The sequence below is a fragment of the Panthera leo genome, chromosome B1 (assembly GCF_018350215.1).
Source record: "Panthera leo isolate Ple1 chromosome B1, P.leo_Ple1_pat1.1, whole genome shotgun sequence".
Taxonomy (NCBI): Eukaryota; Metazoa; Chordata; class Mammalia; order Carnivora; family Felidae; genus Panthera; species Panthera leo.
The window spans coordinates 92,130,156-92,143,026 of NC_056682.1; the positions used below are offsets into that span (position 1 = coordinate 92,130,156).

Consider the following 12,871-nt stretch of genomic DNA (forward strand, 5'->3'; position numbering starts at 1 on the left):
CACCGCTGAACATGCCTCAATGTCAACGGCTGGCAAATGCAAAAGGGCTTAAAAACAGCAAGAGAATTTTTTGCCGGAAAAACATAGAACGGCTCTGCAGCATAAAACTTTCATTCTCTTCATTTCTCCGGATGGATGTTCTTCTTGGCATTTTCTCCTCTTTCGTTTTATTTGTATTTTTTGGCTCTCATAGTTTTGTCTTTCTCTGTCCTCATCTCCAGCATCATTTGCCTCTCTAGAAGTGTGATGAGCGGCTTCTTTCCTGCTGTTTTCTTCCCAAGCCTCTTTCCCTCTAACCTGTCTCTCTTCCTTCCAGTCTTTCCCTCCTCCTGCTTCAGTCCTAGAGACTGTGATCTCGGCTGGCAGTTTCTGAGCTCCGAGCGCTCCGCTTTTCTGTTTTTGCGCAGCGCCCTCATTCTGCCAACCAATCGCTGAAGAGCACCACCCACCGAGCCACCGCTAACTGGCAGATCTGGCTGTCAATCATGAGCGTCACTCGGCAGCCGGGAGGGGCGGGATGGAACCCGCGTTCGGGCGGGCTGCCGGGGTGAGTGTGAGTGTGAGAGTGAGAACAGCCCGGCAGGTCCCGAGGCGCTGGCTGGGGACTCTGCCGCGGAAAGTTCCCAGTCCCCAGCCGCAGGTAATGGAGAGGGAATAGAGAGGTTCCCCTGTTTGCATCAGCAAATGCGAAAACATAATAGCAACAGCAGCGGTATCCTCTCCCAGGAGCGGGGTTTCCAATGACGCTAACATTCTTTTTCCTTTAAGGTGTTTTCCTTTACTACCGATCGTGGAAATAAATCACCGAGAAGGGGAAAAGTTGCAGAGGGGCCGCTAACTGACAGGGGTTACCTAACGAAGGGGCTCTGGCCGAGACTGCCTGTACGATTTTAAAAAAGGGATATAACATGGGTTGTGTCAAACTAAGCGGGAGGGTCTATCGGGGCTGGATGCAGCGGAGTGAGGCAGTTGGGGCGTGGGGCGGAGGTGGGTCCTGAAAAGCCGAGGAATTCACGCCGGGAGATGTGGGCTGGCAGCTACTATAGATGTGCAGACGCGTTAGACGTGCCTCTGCCCTTCTTCAGTGTATATCCGTAACATTCTTACCAAACAGATTATTTCCCCTGGGGACCTAGTTAGGGCTACGAGCGCTTTGATCAATGACTGAGGAATTCCATTTGAGCACTACCTGCAAGCACGCCAGCCTAACGCCGGACTTGCTGGCAACCGAGCGCCGCTGGGCGCTGTAAGGCGCCTCGGATATCCCTGCGCCTCGCCCTGCCAAGTGCTTCGCTGCGGCGGCGCGCACGGGCTATTTTCTGCTTTTTGTGACATTTGGAGATCCCCTTCCCCGCCCCCATTATAGACCCGGGCAGCGATTCTTGCCCAGTTTGGGGCAAGACCGCTAGGTGAAAACGGCCGGGCTGCTGAGAACACGCGCAGGGGTGGGGGTGGGTAGGCGGGCAGGGGCTGAGCACATGCGGCGCCCGAGTCTGTGCCTCTGCGGTTGTCAGCGAAGGCGCTCGCACACTGACGGCGCTCGCATCCATCCTCCCCCAGCCCGGAGCACAGGTCTGTGAAAGCCCCAGCGGAGTCCCGAACCCCCCACCCGGATCTCGAAGGATGCGCTTGACGAACTCTGAGGGCCCACTGCCGTGGCGCGGGGGCAAAGCAGAGCATCCATGCATCCACTTCTTGTGAAGTTAAAATACAGCGCGAACTCTTGTTAGAGAGTGGAATGAATGTCCATTCTCCGAGAAAAATATTTTTTAAAGCATGTTTTTATACTAATTAATGGGCTGTACGGGGGTTGTTTATTCACTAAAGCTGCCCCAGTTTAGTCTTCTTATGCCACAACATAGGACGGTCCCTCGCGGCTTCCTGGTAATGAATGACCCGAGGGTAACACCAACACAACCTTCGAGAAAAGGCGGACCATTTCCCCAAGCCCGAGGTACGTTTTCATCTCTTCGTGATAGGGAATTAAGGAGAGCAAGTGTCCACGGGCGTGATTGCAGACGGAGGCATGCCTCTGTGAGTCCCGAGAGTGCGTGTCTACTGCCCTGCCCCCCCCATCCGCCACCACCCCCCCTCCGCCCCGGGCTCTTTCATGGAGATGGGTCGTGCCTTTGAGCGGTTGGAAGGAAAGGATGCCAGCAAAAATGGCTAATCCTTTTTCAGCTGCAGTAAATTGACTACTGGCCATAGCCAAGAGAAAACCGCTGCAGTTAAAATGATTTTAGCATCACGCCTACTGCTGAGAATGGAATGGCAGTTTATAAAAACGACCTGTGGATCAATGAAAAGGAGATTATAGTATATCTGAATATTAATAACGGCATTGCATCTGTACTTTCCACCCTTCCCCCCTTTTTCTTTAGATCTGCAGGACTGAAATGAAATATTTTGAGCTCTTCTAGCTGACTCATCAGAATCCTGGAGCATTTTTTAAAATGACGGTAATTTTCTAATGTTTTCATTTATACATATGGAAACACTTGTGTGTGTGCGCGCGTGTGCACGCGTGTTTGCGTGTGAGAGACATGTGGCTGAATGACAATGCAGATCTGAAACTGTTTGGGGAAGAGGGTTTGTGTTTTCAAAATGTAGATGAAGTTTGGGCGGACTTGAGGCGTTCTCTGCGAGCCAAAGAGCTTCCAGAGGTGGAGATGAGAACGTGGAGAGATGGCCAGATTTGCCTGTAAATAATCACTACATCCACTGTAACACTTGAGCTGCTTTTTTTTTTTCTTTCTTTCTTTTTTTTTTTTTTTTGGAGCTGTTGTGTTTGAGCCGGGAACTCTCTCGCAAACGTGGGTTACAGGCGTCTCCTAGCGGCGAAAGCAGCATAGGGCAAGCCAGAGAATTTTGCTTTGGAGCTCCCATTCCGCAGGGTTCGCCTGTTGGGGGCTCTGCAGGATTTCTTGGGTCACAGAGGCCTGTGTCCGCGCAGGCGACGCCGGCCCGGGCCCTCTAGAGGTCTCGCCTCTCGAACTTCTAGTCTCTAAGGCTCCCCTGGACTCTCAGGGTGACAGCGGGGTCTTCTGCTAGGGGGAACAGACCCGAGCCCGGCCTTGCCTTCCCTCTAGGTAGCTCCAGCCAAAGACAACTGCTAGAGCATTTTGTTCCAAACAAGATTCAGATACTGGTATTAATAGCCTTTTCCGCTTCTTTATCCTGGAACCATTAAACAGCCCCACCCCGTCACCCACAAAACAACAGCCTTTTAAAAATGCCTCTTAATTCTTTTTTCTTTTACGTGCCCTTCGGTGGATCCCAGAATTTAGTGAAGCCATGAGTAAGTAAATAAGAGCCTCGGTGGTGGGGTTCACGACCTCTTTGAAGTGCGGAACATCGTGTAATAAACCGCGTCCCCTCTATCCCCCTTCCCCCATTACTGGACCAGGAAGGGAGCAGTGATACCTATGGAGCACCTCCCTACCCCTACCTCCAACACCTTCTCCAGGGGAGCCAACCGTCTGGGCTAAAACAAATTGCATCCTAAATCAGAGTGGAAAAGCAGTAATTATTATTTCGAGAGGTGCATCAAAATCAATTTTCATAAAGTCCTGGTTGGTGTATGAGAGTGATAATGCACATTCGTGTGTTTCATTGGCCTCTAAGTGCAGCAGAAATTGGGGGGTGCAAAGGATCCCACAAATGCTTTTTATATACATAGTTAGAAACTTTGAAACTAGGTAACAGGGTTGCTTTCTTTCTCACCCTTTTGTGGAAAAAGCGGGAGGGAAACAAGTTTGTTAACCAGCGGTTGGATAAATGAGTGTTTGCAGTGATTTAACTTGACTTGAAAGCAATTTGTTTCTAAATCCTCTTATTATTGCAGTGTGCCCAGAGCTTTGAGAGAAGATTTTTTTTTAAAGAAATGAAAGAAAAAAAATTTAAATTGTCAATAAGAAGTCTTTCAGACACCAGACCTGGCCAGGATTGAGGTAGATGGTTCCTGGCATTTGCCATTCGCAGCAAGGAGAGTGCAGAGAGCAATCACAAAGGACCTGGACTGCGTTGCATCTCTTATGGCTATGAAATAGGTTTATTTGTGGTAGTGCAACCTAACTTTAGAGGTGGAAAGTTTTGGAGCCAATGCCAGGGACGCTGATATTTTTGTTCATCTAGTTATAGAGACAATGTTGACTAAGTTTCTAGAAAAGATTGATAGCATATTGTAAGCATTTAGGTAACTCCTTAGTTACTGTGTTGTAATGCTCTCAACTCAACAGAGAACAAACTAATACATATTTTGGGGACTGGGAATACTAGATATTCCATTAAAGCATTACTTGATATTCAAAGTAGAAATGTTCTTCTCCATTTTGTTTAACCTCGTTAATATTGGTACGGCTTCACATTTCAGTGTCTTTTCAGTTATCAGTCAGGGCCAGCATTTTGTTAAACTCTAAACAGTGAATTAAAAGCACTGATGAGCTGAAGCAGCCCTCTAATGCAAAATGACAAATTGCACTTAAGCAGCACATGAAGAAGAAAATGATTTATGGATTTTTACAATGGTCTGAGCAAATGAAAGCAACATGAATTATACATCCTAATGCTCACGATATCATTTTCTAATAATACTGTTTCAGTTCAGATGCTACACTCTCATCCTTTCTATAAGAGATATTGATCAATAAGAGGTCCAGGAATATTTTTAAATTAGGCAGTGGTGTCCGATATGGGTTCCAGATATATATTTTTTCCCTGAGTATGGGTGGTGAACATTGAACATACTAACATTCTGGTCAGTTCCTTCACATACTGTATCACTGAGTGATAAATAGTCTTTGGGAAACTAATGTTTTGTTCCACACCTTCTTTCGGAATGCAAATAAATAGATCTAATTTAGAATGACAATCCTTATTATGTCATGACCTCTTTCTCTGAAAATCAAAGTGTGTAATCTCATCTTACCTTTTTCTGTCATTGCTTTGGATATTGAAAAATCTGATTTCTCAAAAATGTCTCTTTATCTTCTTCATCTTTGTTTCATCCTATTTTTCCAGAACACTGTTTAGTTCCTTAGTGTGTTAAAGACACACCTGAATTAGTAAAAAGGTCATATGCCTTAGTTTTATTTTGGCCTTAGTAGACAGAATAGTTCTTTTGGCCATCTTAAATTACAGGAAAAAAAAAATCAATCAGATTAAATTTTATGTGATGCTTGTTTTTTGAATCTGGAAAAAAACATCTAGTTACCTCTATGTTATGATGGGTGACTGCTCCCAGCACTTTTATTTAACCATTTGTGTCTTATGTAAGTATTTTAGCGTGTGGGTAGAATTTTAAGAGAAGATAGTATCTTTGCTGTATTACACATTTAACCTCAGGAAACTTCTAACTACCCAGAGGCCTCTGCAGTCACATTATTAGGACTAATCTTAATTGTCCAGGTAGAAAAAGAAAAAGAAGAAGAAAAAAATGAATCACAGCTTCTGGTTTTGATAGCATTCATATCACTCTTACTGAAAGTTTACTGAAATCAATGATATTATTAGGATTGTGAGTAAGAACTACAAGACATCACATTTTTTTTTTTTTAATTTTTTTTCAACGTTTTTTATTTATTTTTGGGACAGAGAGAGACAGAGCATGAACGGGGGAGGGGCAGAGAGAGAGGGAGACACAGAATCGGAAACAGGCTCCAGGCTCCGAGCCATCAGCCCAGAGCCTGACGCGGGGCTCGAACTCACGGGCCGCGAGATCGTGACCTGGCTGAAGTCGGACGCTTAACCGACTGCGCCACCCAGGCGCCCCTTTTTTTTTTTTTTTTTTTTTTAATTTTTTTTCAACGTTTTTTATTTATTTTTGGGACAGAGAGAGACAGAGCATGAACGGGGGAGGGGCAGAGAGAGAGGGAGACACAGAATCGGAAACAGGCTCCAGGCTCCGAGCCATCAGCCCAGAGCCTGACGAAGACATCACATTTAAAAAGCAAGCTGTTTTGCTAACATGAATGCTATGTGGGTTTTACTGATGGGGTCCAGAGGTAGAAATGAAGGTTTGAACATTTAGATCGGTTCAGAACAATTTCAAAAATTAATTGCAAGCCCTGATTAAGTTTGTCTGAGTAAGAAAAAAGGTATCTAGAATTCTGTGTTTTTTCTTCACCAGTGTGTTTGCTTCTTATCTGACAGTGATACAGTCAGCATAATGCTAGTGTTTATTTGGCAAGTATAAATTGTTTTCTTAAGGGGAAGCCCCTTGAGTTTATAAATACAGAATGAGATTATCCAAATTTTGATAATCCACAAGCATCCACATTGATAATCCACAAACCACAGCATTATTTTCTGAAGAGTTTGAAAATGTTATTGGAGACAGTCACCATGCAAAGAATATCAAACATAACTTGAGAATTATGTTAGTAATTAGTAATTGTAATTATAATAGTAAACAGAACAAATAGATGCTTCATTAAAAAAATTATCTATCTCAGTTTGACTGGCTAGTTAGTGTAATTTTTTGTGTTAGAAACTTGATTTTCATGATGCCTCATTTAAATGGGCCTGGGAACACTATACTGTAATATTCTTTATTTTATTACAGTTTTGATTTTTTTTAAGTGAAACTGGATAATTAACTTTAAAGAGCCAATGTATTCCAAGCATTCTTACATAAGTTAGCATAACCTCCCATATCTAAAGGTATTATCATTTCAATATCATAGGTAAAGATAATAAGGATGTTCAGAATTTAAGTAACTCACCAAATCAATACAAAACTCAAATCCAGACCTCTTGATGCTAATGTTGAAGCTCATTTTTCTACAACACGAGATATTTCTCTAGTTCGAGTTAGATTTACTTAAAAAGTAAAAAAAAAAAAAAAAAAAAAGAACTAATTTAGAATTGGGGTTCATTCAGATTTTGTACTGACAAGAATACAGCTTTCATCATAGTCAAATGGCTAGTACTTCATTGAGTTGAGCCATGAAAATGTATTTAAGGAGGTGTTTTGTGTGTGTGCATGTGCGGCGGGGGCACAGGGCATTGTCAGGAAACCGAAACTTGAATATGTTGTTTCTTTTTTTTTACTAGAGTGAATAGACTATAAGCAGCCATCTCTTTCTCATGCAGACCAGCCTGAAATGGAAATTGTAGGTTTTAATGATTGAAAATGGAAATTGATAGAACACACGTGCCCAAGAGAAATGCATCTCCACTTCTTCCAGTCCTGAAAGATAGGATGTTGATCAGCGGTCCCAAAAGCATTGCCTTGATTTCTCAGAGTTTGTTAAAAGCTAGGGAAAAAAAAAAAAGTGTAATCACTCTATACAGTGCAAATATCTGTGTTTATTTTGTATATATTTCTGGTCTTTAAAAGGGAAATTCTGTTTCAACTATCATTTGATACTAACTTCTTCAATGTTGCTCAGAAAAGATTGTTTTAATTTGAAATTTCAAAGTTAAATTTATTTGACCATCTTGTGCCAGCAGAAAATGGAAAGAAACAACTTTAAAGACTCTTAAATGCAGAAAGAAATAATCAAAGGAAGATGATTTGGAATCTTATATACCTACTGTAAGTAAAATATGTATTATTATTTTGATAATAAGTACTGACAGAGGAACAATTTTGTGTTTCTTTTAGAAGAGTACTTGGTAATTCAGGGTATGTGTATTGGATGTGTACAGGGTAGGTTCTCTATGCGACTCATTTCTAAAGGCACCCAACTATGGCAGACAATGATACAGTAAATTATGAAGAACATAAACTTGAGAATTAAGCCAAATTGGGCTCAAATCCCTGCTTCTCAAAATATGTGAACTTGGGCACACTCCTTAACTTCTTTGAAACTCTGTCAAAGTGTGTCAAACATGCTGAAAATCTGTTAAAATATGATGATATATTGACCTTGTTGAGTCATTGTGAGGCTTACCTGAAATGTTATATGTAAAATTCTTGGCCTGTTGTAGACTCTCAGTCAGTGTTAAATATTTTGATAGCCAGATGTTTTGAATGAGGTATCCTGAAACAAGATAATTATGGAGAATAGTTGGCATTGATTTTCCTAGTGGTTTTATTTCCTTCACGAAACACAAACTAAAGAATTTACTTTGAGGTGCAAAAACAGTTTAACATTGTTCCTATTTTACGGAAATTACGATATAATTTTGAAGATTAGATGCAAATAATGAATGAAGAAGACTAAACTAACAAAATTTTAATTAGGCACCAAAACATAAAAATCAATAATGACCTTTATTTCATAATCATGTTTTATATTGAAACTTTTATTTACTTTTTTCCAGATAAGTTTACATTTTCTATAAGCTTTAATTTATATGGTAATACTAATATGTAGATAGATTTTTTAAATCATCTTGATAAGAACATGGCTCTTTCATTGCAGAAATATTTTTCTTCTATATGTGTCACAATTTTAGGATTAAAGTACTCTTATTTGATAGATTCGCTTATCTTTCTTCCAGTTCCTTGATGTAAAGCCTTAATACCTACTACTCTATCCATGCCGTTGAGTACTAAAATTCTCAAAACTAAAAACAAATTAGTGACAATCAGTGACTGAAAATAGAATGAGTTTATTAGAATGACCAATTCTGAGTGTCAAGCCTCAATTGTATTTGACTTTCTCTTTAGCATTCTCCTCCTTGCGATTTCTCTGCCTAGTTTTGCTGTTAGTATTCTCTTCAGTGGCTTCTTATAAGTTTAGAAGCAAAAGCATGCACTGGTGCTTTTATGATAGGAGCACAGCCATAGGAATACTGAAATAATAGGAAAAAAAAATGTAGGGGGAGGCTGGGTGGCTCAGTCGGTTAAACATCTGGCTTGGGCTCAGGTCATGATCTCGCGGTTGGTGAGTTTGAGCCCCGCATTGAGCTATGTGTGCTGACAGGTCAGAGCCTGGAGCCTGCTTCAGATTCTGTGTCTCCCTCTCTCTCTCTGCCCCTCCCCTGCTCACGTTCTGTCTCTGTCTCTCTCTCAAAAATAAACATTAAAAAAATTAAAAAAGAAAAAAATGTAAATCATGGGTATATTTTTTTAAGGATTCACCCTCAATGTGATAAATAAAGAATATACATTAACAGGTCTGAACATTGAACAGTATGAAAATAAACCTGTTAAAACATATAATGACTATAAATGTTGAGTGCATGGAGAATAGAGAAAAGACTAGAATAACACCAATTAGTTAAGCAAAAATTTCTAGAAAAGGGCAGTTTTGTTACTGTTTTAAAGACAACAGTGATATGGGTTAGTAGAAAGACCTATCTGAAGTAAGTGAGAAGGACTTGCGCAGTGACTAAGTGAAGGCAGTGACAGCATAAAGCTTTTCTTACAGAGATCATCAAACAGCAAATTAATCTTTTCAATTACGGGGCAACATCCTGGCTTTGGACTCAGTTTATCCTGGCTTTGGACTCAATCTCATTGGAGATTGGCTTAAATCTCCAATGTCAGAAGGCCTTAATTTTATTTCATTAGATTTTCCCCTCCCCATCACCACGTGCAAGAACTTGACCAAATTTAAGGTCAGCAGAGAAGGGTGAGATCCTCATTCAGCATTCATACCTGAGTAATGCTTTGGGTATGATTTGGGCCAATAGCCAACTTTAGCCTTAGAATTATGATAAAACCTAATATTATTGCTTGTTCATTAGCATATATATTTGAGGACCTTGGCCGCTGTTGCTAATCTAATGATGAAGTGCTGATTGCTGATTTTCGCCAACCATTTTTTAACCTTGCCTAGTCAGACTACCTAAGTATCGAATTTATCAAGAACATATTGTCATTCTGCTGAACAGGATAAGAGAGAGTACTGTTTAAGCCCAAGGAACCTAACAAATGTTCAGCTGAATGGTCACATTTTTTTTAAATTTTTTTTTAATGTTTATTTATTTTTGAGACAGAGAAAGAGCATGAACGGTGGAGGGACAGAGAGAGGGAGACACAGAATCAGAAGCAGGCTCCAGGCTCTGAGCCATCAGCCCAAAGCCCGATGTGGGGCTCGAACTCACGGACCGTGAGATGGTGACCTGAGCTGAAGTCGGACGCCCAACCGACTGAGCCACCCAGGCGCCCCTGAATGGTCACATTTTTGATGAAATTGTTGGCTGCATAACCAGTACTTAATAAAGATGTGCTGGCTAAACACATGAATGCTTGACCTTTTCACTTTCTGCTATTATTCATCTTAAAAGATATTTCTAAGATACTTCACTCAATTCCACAATATATGTTTTTAATAATCTGTATTTGAAAAAGGTCTTTTCAAGTAGATTATTGCTAAGAAACCTAATACGGAAAGCCCATGGTACGAGTGTGTTAAAAACACTTTATCTCTTACTTTCCACTAATGAAATGCATGGCTTCTCTCTCCAATTGCTATCATTATGATTTTCTTTGTTGTCTAATGTTAATCTTATTTTCTATTTACTGCATTGACTGTATGAATATGAATAGAGTAAGCAAAAAAGCCAATATTCTGGATTGTTTTATTTCTTTTGTAAGGTCATGATGATAAGGTAAGAAGGAGTCCTCTGTGATTAGAATGTTAGATGTTAAGGGTAAACAGAGAGGGAGATGGGAGAACATTTGCTGCCTTAGGTAGAATCGGGAGATACTATAATTTAGAAGAGTATTTCAGGGTTAATTTAAAAAGAAATGTTGATTAACTTTGTGGACTCAAAGCAATATACTGAATTTCAAGCCAGAGGGGACACTGTCTTGCTCCTAGCTTCTCATTTCTTCAATCTCCTGAAATGGAATTATGTCACTTCAAAAAAAAAAAAAAAAAAAAAAAAAAAAGGCTATTAGTTGCATATATATATATATATATATATATATATATATATGCATTTCCATATTCCCGAGCTTCTTCATTCCATATTTGACACTTATATTATGGTTTAGATATTATGGAGTTTGGATATAATTCTGTAATTAGGCTCACAACTATTTTGCACATGCAAAATTAAGAGTAATCCTGTGAGGTTTTTCACAGTCTAATAAAGTCAGGATTAGTTGACCAGAGTGAAAGGATTTAAGTATAAAGGTAAAGTACACACGGTAGGAAAAAAAAAAAAAAAAAAAAAAAAAAAAAAAAAAAAAAAAAAAAAAAAAAAAAAAAGGTATAGCAGTTAAAACTATGTTTTTTGGTATAAGAAAATAAAAACATATCAGTGAAACAGGGCAGATGACACAACTTCAGGTGATGTAGAAGTTTGCGTGGTTTAAAATGGAGAAATTTCGTGTCTGTTGTGAAAAGAAAGGTTTAGTTTTTCATCTTTCGTGATATACAAAGATGAATTCCCACTGGATTTGAGCATTAATTAAAAAAAATATAAAACCATGGGCTAACTAGATCTATGATAGCATCTGTGGAAAAAAAAAAAAAAAAAAAAGGAGGTAAATGGAGGAAAGTGCAAATACCAGAAATTTAGTTTATTCGGGAATAGCAGAAGAATTGCACAGGGAAGGCAAAAGGTAGGAACCTTTTGCAAAGTCTGAGCGCCTGGGGAGGCTGCATTTATCTGGGAGGAGCCCAAAGAATAGGGAGTCCAGCCAGAGTCCAAGCAGTGAGTTTATTGGCTTAAGAAGGGGGATAGATTCTTTGCAGATGTTCCTTGGCTGGAAGAGAAGTTTCGGTCTTCTGTAAATAGGGGATTTACGGGGGCAGCCTTCTAGTTCTTCAGTTGTGTGTCCCTTAGAGTGCATGGGTGAGATGCTCCGTTTCAGATGCTCTGTTTCAGAGGCTCCATTGGTGCTTTCGATTGGAATCCTTTCACATGTGGAACATTTACATCACTCCAGGTTCTGGTTACAGGGCTTACCATTGGGCTGTTCAGGTCCACTCCTGAAGGCAAATAAGAGAATTTCCCAAACAAATATGTGAGAGACAGCAGAAATTTTGCTCTTCCCACGAAGTGAGGCACTCAAATGGTGAGCAGGAGCCCTCTCCTGAGACCTGCTCATTCACTCCTAGGAGCCCCTGTTCACTGAAACCACTGATGGTGGCAACAGATGGAGGTTCTGGAAGGGGAAATCAAGGTTGTAATTATATGGACCTCTCTTAATTGCAGTATGAGGTGTTTTTTTTTTTTTTTTAAGTTTTTTTGTTTGTTTGTTTATTTATCTATTTAGAAAGAGAGCTAGCATGTGCACACCCAGAGAGAGGAGGGAGAGGCTCTGTCAGCTCAGAGCCCAACATGGGACCTCAACTCATGAACCCTGGGATCACGACCTGAGCAGAGATCAACAGTCTGCCTTTAACTGACTGAACCAAGTGCCCCTACATGGTGAGTTCCTTTTGACATTGATGTGGGAAGACAGGAATTAAGATTGTTACCCTTTCAATAATTTCCTCATTAACAGGATTTTAAAACTTCCCAATTTTTAGTGTTGACATCCCAGAAACTCTAAGAGGCTTGTTTCAGTTAGAGAGTCCTGAGATAATAACCCGTTTTTCACATTCCGAGTGGAGAGTATTTCTAACCTGCATAAAGAGCTTTGACAATGTCTTCTGATTGGAAAACTAAGTTACTAGTTGTTTTATGGTTCTTACTGAAATTCACATTAATATTTGTCTAAAAGGTTTTTGACTTTTCAGTTATTTATGTTTTAGTATAGCATTCCTTATTTGAGTAACTATTTTTCTAGAATTAAATGTATAAAATAATTTTTATCTCTGAAAGGCAAAAAAATGAGTAAATATCAACCAAGAGCATGTGATTTATTTATCTTAAAAATCTATTGATCTTCGTCATAATTCTTTTTAATAACACACCCAAATTAATCTGGGATGAGAAAATTCATTTACAATTTTAAAATAAATGCCCATTTAAAAAGTTCCCTTCTTCCTCACCCTTAAAATTAGTAGTTTGGATTTAG

General features: G+C 40.0%; 1 long non-coding RNA gene across 1 annotated transcript; it reads left to right on the top strand.

The window, feature by feature from the left end:
* The first annotated feature begins 553 nt into the window (after nucleotides 1-553).
* LOC122217000 lies at nucleotides 554-12,206 on the top strand. The gene is made up of 5 exons (XR_006201239.1): nucleotides 554-640; nucleotides 1,863-1,954; nucleotides 2,382-2,459; nucleotides 7,453-7,537; nucleotides 12,125-12,206. It is a non-coding gene; the product is annotated as an uncharacterized LOC122217000 (long non-coding RNA).
* Nucleotides 12,207-12,871: the final 665 nt, after the last annotated feature.